This window comes from Leptonychotes weddellii, chromosome 2 (assembly GCF_054177405.1).
Source record: "Leptonychotes weddellii isolate Sample4059 chromosome 2, ASM5417740v2, whole genome shotgun sequence".
NCBI classification, from domain to species: Eukaryota; Metazoa; Chordata; class Mammalia; order Carnivora; family Phocidae; genus Leptonychotes; species Leptonychotes weddellii.
Window position 1 is genome coordinate 31370147 of NC_138370.1, and position 11423 is coordinate 31381569.

At 50.7% G+C, this 11423-nt stretch overlaps 1 long non-coding RNA gene across 1 annotated transcript in view; it reads right to left on the reverse strand.

Annotated features, from left to right (window-relative positions):
• The window catches only part of LOC145717986 (uncharacterized), a 120505-nt gene extending 109151 nt beyond the window's left edge, over positions 1 to 11354 (reverse strand). Inside the window, exon 1 of the long non-coding RNA XR_014141511.1 lies at positions 11212 to 11354. This is a non-coding gene — a long non-coding RNA (uncharacterized LOC145717986). The remainder of the gene's footprint in view (positions 1 to 11211) is intronic.
• Between the last annotated feature and the right edge of the window lie 69 nt (positions 11355 to 11423).

Sequence of the window (11423 nt, forward strand, 5' to 3'; positions counted from 1 at the left end):
TTGGCCTCATGGCTACATCTGACCCCCCAAGTATCTCCAGCTTCAGGGCCTCTCCTGGCCTGGACTGCCCTTGCCCCAGACATCCGCATGGATCACCCTCCACAGCCCGGGGTCTCTGCTCCGGTGTTACTTTATCACTGAGACCCTCCTGGGGACACACCCTCCTGGACACACCCTCCCCACACACTCTCCCCATTCCCTTGCTCTGCTTCATTTTTCCCCATTTCACATATCGGCCCTCCTACAAATTGACTTCTTTGTTTGCCATCTGTCTCCCCTCACTGGAATAGCATCTCGGGGAGGATGGGGACTGGGTCAGTTTTGTCCACTACCGCATCATAAAGCCTTAGAACTGTGACTGTCAATTCTCACTATTCTGAGCAAGGAGTAAGTGAACACATCACATTTCAGAAGCTCACAACCCTGTTCAGGAAATTGAAGGATGAGGGAGAGAAGCCCATCATTTCCATCAGGGTGAAATCAAAGAGCAGAGCAGCCTCAAGCTCTCCCAGCCCTGTAGCCTGCAGCATCCCTCGCCGACCTGTCCCAGGGAATGGACAAGTTTCCCGTCTCCAGCGGCAAGGGGCCTACCGGCCAGCCCCTCCCTACACCTCTCTGCAGAGCCTCCTGGAAACCAGGAGGAGGCAGGATGGAGAAACAGACAAGGGGCTGCTCTGGAGGCAGAAGGAGCCCCCTTTCCCCCTCCTAGACCCCCACGGTCACCAGGCCTGGACCAGAAGGGCCAGCACAGCTGGCAACACCAGCCTGCAATCCGCCACCCACCAGCTGTGTGAACGGCATCTGCGTTGGGTTCCTCTGCAAAATGTGGCTGATGACCAAACGTTTAAGACTTTGAAAAGAAAGGGTAGGCTCAGACTCTTTCCTTTCTTATTTATGTCTCGCCACACTTAAAAATCTACAATTTAGGGGCACCTGGGTGGCTCAGTCAGTTCAGCTTTGCCTTCGGCTCAGGTCATGGTCCCAGGGTCCTGGCATCGAGCCCCGCATCGGGCTCCCTGCTCGGCGGGGAGCCTGCTTCTCCCTCTGCCCCTCCTCCCACTCATGTACACGCTCGCTCGCTCGCTCTCTGTCAAATAAATAAAATCTTTTTTAAAAATCTACAATTTAGAAAGAGGTTATGCTTCTGCTTTTTCAGTTTTTCAGTGTGCTAGAAGTTGCTTCCTCGTTTCCAAACACCGCTCCTGAGTTCCCCACCTCCTCCCCATTCTGCTCCCTTTTTCTTTCTTCTCCTTTTGGCCCATAATGTTTCCTTCCTCTTTTCATATTCTGAAAACCTTAAGTTCCAGGCAGGCAGGGGAGGGCTGGCAGAATAGGAACCATCCCAATGCCCCTTCCTGTGTTCTGGAACCCTGCAGGGCAATTTTGTTTTCAGTGGGAGCAAAATCAAGAGAGGCAGCGAGAAGGAGGGAATCCATGGGAAAACCCCAACCCATTACTTCCTCCCTCCCAGTGGCATTGCCCGAGCTTATTACGCAGGAGGGATTCTGAGAAATGAAGCAAAGCCTGGGATGAGGGACACGCAAGGCACCTCTCCGCATCACCTCCTGACCGAGCCACATGGCCCCTCAGTGGCCTCCAACATCACATGCTGTCTCTCGGCTCTGGATCACCACTCACACCAGGAAGGTCCCTTCTCTGTCCCAATCGCGCTCATCCTTCAGGGCTGAGGACGCTCATCCTCCACGAGCCTTCCGTGATCACTCGCGCTCTCGTTGGCATCCACTTTTCTCAGGACCTACTGGACTTGGCCTCACGGCAGGACTCAGCTGAATGCACCGTGTTCCGGAAGTCCCCTCACATGTGCTACCATCAACTAAGTCATCAAGTACCTGCCAGGGCCACACGGGTGGCTGTGGCCCACCCCGCCACACCCAGGACACGAGCCAGCAAGAAGCCCCTGTCGATTACGAGTAGGGTGGTGTCTGCGGGCAGAAAATCTGGTTTGTTCCATGCTGGCTCTTCTGCCTATTGCCCATACAAACTGAGGCAAGTGGCTCTGCCTTCCAACTATCAATTTCCTCCTGTGTACAATGGGGAGAAAGACACCTGCCCCATCCACCTCTGAAGCTTGCGAATACAAAACATCATACAAATCTGTGTTGTTATTCAAATAAATAGAGCAGCAAAGCAGCCACGCGGCCCACACCACTCCTCATCCAGCCCTACCTCTTAGCAGGCCTCTCCACTCTCCTCAGTTCAGCCTGTGAAAGCCCCAAGGATGTGGCCCTCAGAGCCGCCACCTGCCCTGCTGAGGGAAAGCGCCTCGGAGAGCCCTGACGCAGCCTGGGCACACACCATGGAGCCAGCCATCTGTGACCGCCACAGACAGCGGGATTCTCAGGCTGCCCAGAGTTTATGCAACAAAGGAAAGCACCACGGGAAGCAAAAGCAGTCTGGAAAACCAGCCACAAATGAGGCACTCAGTCAGGAAGCAGAACCAGGAGGGCACCGCTGGAGACCCTCCGCACCCAAAGTCACTCCTCTAAATGCGATGGCTGTCGGGAGCTGTCCGTGCATTCGCTCGGTCTTAATTAATAGGTGAGTTAAGCAAAAGGCATGGCTTCTGGGAAGGAGGGGAGGGTGCTCCACACCTTCCTGCTGGAAATCTGCCAGCTATCCACAATAGCACGAGAAGCTCTACAAGACAGCCCACTCCAGAAAGGATGCGCGGGCTCTGACACCCAAGTTCCTTGTCACCTAGCTCTGCCACTCACTAGATTTGTGACCCTGATCCTGACCAAGTCATAGCCTCTCTGAGCCTCAACTTCTCCACTTAGGACATCTGCAGATGTGTGTGAGGCATGTAAACACACCACCTAAAGGCTAAGCTAGGTCTGACCACTGTAAGGGAAAAGGCTGGCGCTGTGTGTGGAAGGGGGGAGGAGAGAAGGGGAGGAGGAAGGCTGCCCCTGCCCATGGTCACCCTTCCCGGCACAGAGATTCTGCACCCTCAACATCGGAAGCCGACTTTGAGCAGGGGAGCTTGCGCTGCTCGGCCTTTGCACATTTATCCAATCTCACCGAATGGACTGAGGACACCTGGCCGGCTGCCTTGTGACTTTTAGGGAGCAAGACAGTGCTGGACACATTGTTACATGTATAGTCCCTGCTCCAACATTTGTGGTTTGAATAACTGATTTAAAGAACGTGCTTTTCTGATGTGTAAAACAACACATTCACTGTAAGAAATTTGGAAAATACAGAAAAGTTTAACAAAAGAATCAGATGTTTCCTAAAACCCGGAGATCACCACCATTATCACTCTGATATATTGTATTCCATTCTATTTTTCATGACTGTACACATCTTTTTTTTTTTTACAAAATTCAATACTCTCTTTACTTTTAAACTTTTATTTACTTACTATATATTATTAGCATTTTCCCATATTCTTTTTTTTTTTTTTTAAGATTTTATTTATTTTTCAACAGAGGAGAGACAGTGAGAGAGGGAACACGAGCAGGGGGAGTGGGAGAGGGAGAAGCAGACTCCCCGCTGAGCAGGGAGCCCGATGCGGGGCTCGATCCCAGGACCCTGGGATCGTGACCTGAGCCGAAGGCAGATGCTTAACAACTGAGCCACCCAGGCGCCCCTCCCATATTCTTATATATTATTCAATGTAACTTTAATAGCTTCTTTGATTTCCATTTTATGGATGAGCCATATTAGATTTAATTAATCCCCCCATACAATGTTTTGTTATAATGAATAATGCTGAAAGGAATATCCTTGATTAGAACTATTTTGCACAGCTCTGATTATTTCCATAGGATAAATTCCTAGAAGAGGAATTGCTTGCTGGTTTAGAGGGTATATTTTTGAGACATGTCTCCGTGCTTGCAAATGATCTTCCCACCAGCTAAGTCTGCAAATGTCCACGTCCTGGCATTCATTACAACACAGGGTGTATCATTTTCATTTTTGCTAGTCTGGTAGGTGGATAATGATATCTTATTTCTAATGTACTATTTTAATTATTAGATAGGTTGGACACTTGTACATCTTTTTCTGGACATTTGTGTTTCTTTTCTCTTTGTTTGAACTCCCTGTTCACATCCTTTGCCTACTCTTCCATCAGGGGACAGACTGATTTTTTAATACTCGATGGAGAAGAGAATTAGTTCATAGCCGTCTTTGCTGACCCTGTCCCCGTGTTTAACAATCCCTCCATTAAGGCATTAACGCTAATGTCTAGCTTATATCCTTTTCCTGTTGTTGCAACCCATTTGCTCCCATCCTGCCTGCAGTGGGGGGCACTGCTCTCTCCCTTTCTCTCTCTGTCTCTTTCCCTCTTTCATCTACCCTTGTGACCTTTCCTTGTCACCTGTCAGCTTCTCCTCCAGGGGATGAAAAATTCATTTTCATTTTTGCTTGACTGAGGATGACTTAGGAAGTCAAAGGGTCACCCTGCGATGCTGTTCCCTCCTCTTCTCCCATTGCCAGGGTCTTCCTTCCTCCCTCATCACTGCTCGCCTTGATGGCTGCAAATGACTTCAGGACCAGGCCCTTAGCCCAGCCTTGCCTCTCCCAAACCTCACCCCCACCCTCCATTCCACAACTCATGCGTCCTAAAGGCGAATGTGACTGCCTTTTCCTGCCTAAAACCCTTCTGCTCCTCAGTGTGGCCAGCTGGTCCCTCCCTACCTGGGCACACTCCCAACCCCTGTCTCTCTTGCACCCCCAGAAACATACCTTGTGTGCTCAGATGCAGCAACACCCGAATATTACTCACAGTGCTCTGACACACGGTGCTGTTTCGTGCTTCTGAGTCTTGCCAGTGCGGCTGCCCTCCCCCTCCTCCTCCCCCTCCCCATCCACCCGGTGGGATCCTTTTTATTTCTCAAGTCCCTGTCAGGTGTTGCTCTCTCCAAGAGGCCTCACCTGACCATACCAAGCATCCAGGACATACTACCATCGTGCCCCCCACACCTTATTGCCTTCTGCTGCAGTCTGTGACACCGAAGCGGGGATCAGGCTGAGTGTCATTCTGAATGGAAAGGAACAGTGGCAGCAGGGCTGAGACAAGGCCACCCTGGGTTAGCCTGCCCATCTGTTTTCTCCCGGTTCTCTCTATGGACGTGGGCTCTTTCACCTTCCCAGGACAGGCGCGGCAGTCCCTTGGCTTTCTGTCCTTTCTTGTGCTCTCCCTCCTCCTCCTCTCCCTCGGCTTCCCGGCTCTCTCCACCCTTCCAGCCTGTCTCACCACCCGGGCAGCCCAGTCCCTGGTGCCCACTGTGCCCTCTTACCCTTGGGCTCCTCAGACACACCTCCTGCTTGGCTGCCTCAGGGGCTAACGGGCTTCCCTTGAAAGTTCCCACAGGACAAGGACCACGCCTATCTTGTTTCTGACGGACTCCCCAGCGCCTGCCTCAGGGCTGGGCACAGTGCTCAGGATGCCTTTTTTAGCACAGAAACATGGCTCTGGACACCCCCTGCCGGCCCCTAGCCAGCCCAGCACAGCCTTACGTGTTTCTTTCCTTGTACTCAGTGACTACACACATGCACTTCCTAATTACGAATTTATTTTGTGCTGTTCATTTCACCAGTTCGTCTTGCATCATACGTGGCTCAAACCACTGCAAGGCAAAGCGGGCACAGCCTCTGCCTCATTCTCGAGAGCGAGAGGCTCTTTTCATCAGCAGGACCCTGCTCCTCCCCTGACCCCACAGGGAGCCAGCCTCCAGGCCTTGAGAGAGCCCACCCCTTTGTCACAGTGTGCCCCTTCCTCGGGCCTCCCCGAAGGCTCCTCCCAGGGGGCTCCAGGCATGCCCCCAGAGATGTATCAGCCCAGTGATGAATCAAGTCTGGCTGGAAGGAATGTGGACTTTCAGCCCCACGTTGTAGAAGCTTCTCTCAGAAACGAGAATCTGAATGAAATTCCAAATTCTGTTTTGTTTTGTAAAGGTAACTGGTGATATAAGGGTCTTGTCCACATCCCATGCATGCTGTGGACGTCTCATTTCATTTATCCAAGGAGGAGCTTGAACTAGATGTCTCAAGTCTCTCAGCTCTGTAAGATTCAGATGGAATAATATTTTTCCTCCTCGTGTTGTACCCAATCCCCTCTTTTCTGCTCCAGTTTCCGGCAGGCACGCCCTCAGCCCTGGCCTTGCAGCAGCCCCTCCCAATCACTGACTGAGGCTGAAGAGTTTGCTGTATAAATCAGGGAAGGTGGAGTGGAGTACCCCATGCTAGTAAAGGGCACTCAGTAAACACTGCTTAACTGCAGGTGTCCCTGTCTCCACCACTTGGTTAGAGAAAAATTAGGAGCCCAGAAAAAGTAAATGGTCTATTCAATTTGGAAGCAAGAGAAAAAATGAGCTACCAAGCAAAGAACACTAACTCAAGGGATGGAGGACCTCGACTCCGGTCCTGGCTCTGCCATCGGGTCAGGGCGTGAGGACACCAAGGCCTGCTGCCTCCCTGGGTCTCACTGACCACAACCGGGGATGAAAGGTTAGACTGGAGAGCCCCAAGCAGTGGACAGGCTCTGCCAGTCTAGGCAGTATCTGGAGGGCCACGCAGGCTGGCCACAGCCCTTCCTGCCATCCCAGGGACTTGGGCCCTCAGCCACTTTGATAGCCTCAGAGCAAAGGTGAGGTTTCTGGGAAACCACAAAGGGCCCTCCTGGGGAAAGGGCCAGGATCCCGGGAGCAGACAGCCCTTCCTGCAGGCTCCTCACAGCGCTCCACCTCCTCCTCCAGCTGAATCTCCTGCTTACCCATTTCCTAAAGATCATCACGGAGGCTCCACAACCTTCCCTTTTTAACAACTCTTGCTGACAGAAAATTCTTCCTCATACCTAATCTAAGTCCATCTGCTGCAATTTCTGTCTATTTTCTCTCGTTCAATCCTACTGGAGATGGAGAACAGCTGGTCGCCATCCTCCATGTAACATCCCCTCCTAAACCAAAATCAGTTATTACATCACCCTCAGCCTGTTTTTCCTGTGGCATAACAGCCACCATCCCTCCGACCTGCCTTCATGGATTCCAGCTCCAAAAGCATCCCTGAGCACTGTGGCCCACACTGGAGCATGCTCCGCAAGCTCCAAGTCCTTCTGGAGCTCTAACATCCCCAGCTGGATCTAGGACTCCAGGGGCAACATCCAGAGAGAAGGGTAGAGCAGAAAGGGGATCGATGAGAACACAGTCCAAGCCCCTGGCTGTATATATGAAGAAACTGAGGTCAGAATAGGCAAAATAAGTACAGTGCCAAGGTCACGTCTGAGGGATCAGGCTCCGGGTGCTAGACACCAAATATTGCCGGCACATTCCCCCACGTGGCTGCAGCATGTCCTTGACGGGGTGAGAGCACGACCAGCCTTCACTGAAAAGCAAAGGTCCACGACTGCCCAGACACTCCCCACCCAAACTCCATCTTCTGAATCCCGAGGCAGATGTCTGCAATTCCACTATGAACAGCTTGGATTTCCATTAAGAACACAAACACCTCTGTCAGTGGCAACACTCTTAACTATTTACACCCTAGTAAGAATAAGTAGATCTGATCCTTCCTAACTCTGGAGAGAGAGAGAGATTTAGGGGTAAGAAGGGAACAAAGAACAAAGGAACTGGGAGAATGACAGGCACATTTCACTGCTGGGTAATGCGTCCAAGGTCAGTCCTTTGCATGGGAGCTGAGGGTGGGTGGGTGTCAGGACAGTGGGGCCGCAAGGGTTCTACGTGATGGAGTCCCAGCGAATCTAACAGGCCTGTGCTCAGAACCGTCTGCCCTGCCTGCCTCATGAGGGGTAGCTGCACCACCACGTGTGCTCTGGGGAGGTCTGCGTGGAACAGAACGTGGTGAAGGATTGTTTCACTGCTCCCGCAGGGCAACTCCATGTGCATCCCAGAATTTTTGACTCCCCTCGGTTAACTGTTCTAGAAGTGAGGTGAGCAGGGTGTCCAAAATTAAATCTCAACCTCTAGGGTGACCTTAAGTGACAGAAAGGAAGAATCAGAAGAGAAGGAAGAAAGAAAGGCATGTATCAGATTAAGTAAGATCGTTCAGCATGCAATAGCTCCGGAGCGGGGAGGGAGGAAGGCGACATGTGTGTGTGTAAGGAAAAGTGAGTCAGGTGAACTATTTACTAACAATTTGGGCTATGAAATTTTCCTAAGAATGAAGGGGAAAAATAACCGTGGGAGGTGAGTACATTTCAGAGCCTAGATTTCAAAACAGCCCTCACCCTGTGATGAATAAAGAGAAGCATCATGCTCCAATCTCTTCACCTTTCAGGAGATACTCCAGACTACTTCAAACCACCAGACACACACCCCCAGAATAACTGGGGAGTTCACGCCTCCACCCAAGAGAAAAAAGAAGACGTCTCAACAGCACTCAACGAAAACACCTAACACAATAAACGTGCTTATTTGATTTCCCCAAAACCACAAAATTAAATTTTAAAATAGAAGGACTAAAAGACTCTTCTCTGTTAAATTTTCATATGTTTTCAATCCTATTTTCAGGGGACAGTTTTCTTTAACAGCAAAATTGGCACAAAATGACGAGATCAAAGTAGGTTGGCAAAGAGATTACTGATGTGTTTATGATGAAAAGAGACGACAGGAAAGAAAACAGAAAAGTAAGGAAGGGACTTTTACTTGCCAGGTAAGTCACCCAGGGCTTGTGAAAGCAGAAAGAGGCAACCCCTGCTCAGCACAGTAGTTATAAGAGAGAAAGCCTAGTTGCCCAATTGGGGAGAGGAGAAAATGATTGATCTATGGATGGTGCTTGCCCAGGGCTCTGGCAAAGGCTACCATGTTTGATGAAATGACGAGTAACAAATTTAATATTCCGAGCACCAATCAGTCCCTTCACACACAAACAGGCACCATGCTTCACAAGGAACCAATCAGCCTAACACCAGAGATTGAATTCTCCAAAGTAGATCACAGCGGTGGGGCTGGATCCTGGCTTTTGTGCCCCATCCAAGGTGAAGTTGCAATGATGGTGTTTTGCATTTCATCAATTATTCTCCAGCTCCTATTATGCTTTTTTTAGTCTAGAGTTGTTATTTTAATGGTCTTTGTTCCAAATGGGGAACTACAAGGAAGAGGAATGAGGAGGAGGGAGAAGAAGACAAGGCAAGCGCTCCAGTGTGTCCCACTGGCACTTCCCAACGCTCCCTCTGCTCCCTCCCCCCACCCTGCCTTTTTTCTCTCCAGCATGAGTCACCATTCAGGAGCTGGTTTAAAAGCCTTACTTTGAACGTCCTCTATCATGATAGAAATCTAGCAGATCAGCATCAATTGAAAGGACCCTCAATTTTCGCTACTGGTTTTTGGTTTGAGGCACCCCTGAAACTCAAAAGCATTTTCTAGTTTTATTACTGCCTTCTTGAAAACCAAAGTGCCCCCACTCAAACTCCCCCCACCTGCTGGGTGCCACCTCTCCTGGGCTCTCTGGGGGTCATGTGCCCTAGAGAGAACACAGGGGAGAAGGTGTGTGGCCAAATATGCCCCAACAGCAGACAAAAGCTCAGCGTCCACTCCAGACTCCCAAACACAAAGGCATAATTTGCAGGGCTGTAAGTTTGTTTTGTTTACTGTCAGACAACATGTGCAAAAGAGAAAGCTGACTGTATCCTGACCAAAAAAAAAAAAAAGTCAGGCAGCTGTTTTTTTAACCATTGTGAGTAGAGCTTCGACAATAAGACTCTCACCCAAAATAGCTGCGTAAAGGAGGTGGAGAACCTGTTGTGGCAGTTAAAGAAAAGAATTAAAATCTGAGAGTGATTTGTGGAGCCAGAGAAGGGTGACTGTCATCCGCACCTCAGCAGGAAGGGTGTCCTAGGGACAAGGGGTTGCTGGAGGATCTCTCCCAGGATGTTCACTTTTTGCCAGGACTGGCAATCGAACTCCCCAGCTTCAGAACTAGGAAAGAAATCAGGGTGAGGCAATTCACCTGACCTCACCAAAGCCCCAGGGACTTGTAAGATTAGTCCTGGACTGACAGCTTCAGAGCATCCAGCAGGTCAGAGGACACACCTGGTGAAGTGCTGTAGGGCATTCAAGTAGGAGCTGCCTGCGCCAAAGCAGGCAGGAAGTTTAAGACCAAGCACATAACCTTTCTCTCCATGGGGACCTTGCTTCCTAGGAGGCCTAACTTCTGTCTGCAGAAGTTCCGGGAAAGGAGTTTTCCCCAGACCCAAAAGTGGGTCTCGGAGCAAGTGAGGCCCTTGTGATCCCACAATTTAGAATGCACAAGGGTATTTCGAGGCTGAACCAGCCGCTGACCATGGCAAGCTTTTTTGCTTGAAGAGCAATGATCAGAAACAGTGTAGATGGTGGCTCCAGCACCCTCTGGGACACAGACGTACCTGCACACCTAAACAGAGGCAGCCCCTAGGAGTCTGCCCCTCCCACCAGCCTCCACCTCTTAGAGCGATTGGCATGCTCTGCCCGGGACAGCCCTTCTCTGATAAGGGTGTAACCTTCACAGGGGATACAGTTTAGCTCCATCCCCTTTATTTCAGGACACACCACCCCTGAAAAGTCTTCCAGTTTTCAGGAGCTAATCAATTAAGTAATCTTTTTTCCCTCCGAGAACTGTTTCATTGGTTTCTGAAGTTGTGTGTCACACAGATGCCCATCAGGTCAAACAGGACAGCCGCCCACACCCCAGGAAATTTCTTTTCCCACCCCCGCCCTAAAAAAATGAACTGAGACAGAGTGGGCAAAGGGTAGGAGGGAGGAAGGAGACAGAAGTTTGAGAAAGGACTCAAGTTGAAGGTCACGTAGTTGGGGGAAGGCAGGTCAAGGTAATGGAAAGGGGGCAGACCCTATGGCAGAAAACCCAACCAACCAATCATATTTCTCAGCATCAGCCTCCCAGTGATGGGTTTGCCACGAAGCAGCACATCCAGGGGTGTAATTCCCTTCACCCAACAAACCTGAATTTACACCCCAACCGTGCGGTCACCCTAGCCCCAGACCAGACCTATTTCCACAGACCTCAGTGCAGCTAATTGAGAGAGTAGTAAACAACGCCAGTTCTAGACAGCGAAGAAGTTTTCCAAATTGTCAGCTTGTTTTTATCCCAACAAAAGACGGTGATTTCCCACCTTTGTCACGTTTCCTCCCCTAAACTTTTCTTTCTGCAATCCGTCTACATATGCTAAACCGCCAGCCACTGAGAATGCCAGAGCCAGAGCAGCACCCCCCGCGACGCAGGCAGGAGTACCTTTTCCGCGGAGCAGAGGGGCTGGCAGCCAGAGGCTCGCTGCCCTGCCGAGCCGTGGAAGGATGCTGTCAGGATGGAGCACGCTGAGGATTACGCGTTCCTGTCTCTGCGACCAGACCTTTCGGCAGCTCGGCCCAACTGTGCTAGCGATGCACTTAGCAATTATCTGCTGGCGCCGACGCCCCGCCCTCTGCTCCTGCGATTGGCTCTCC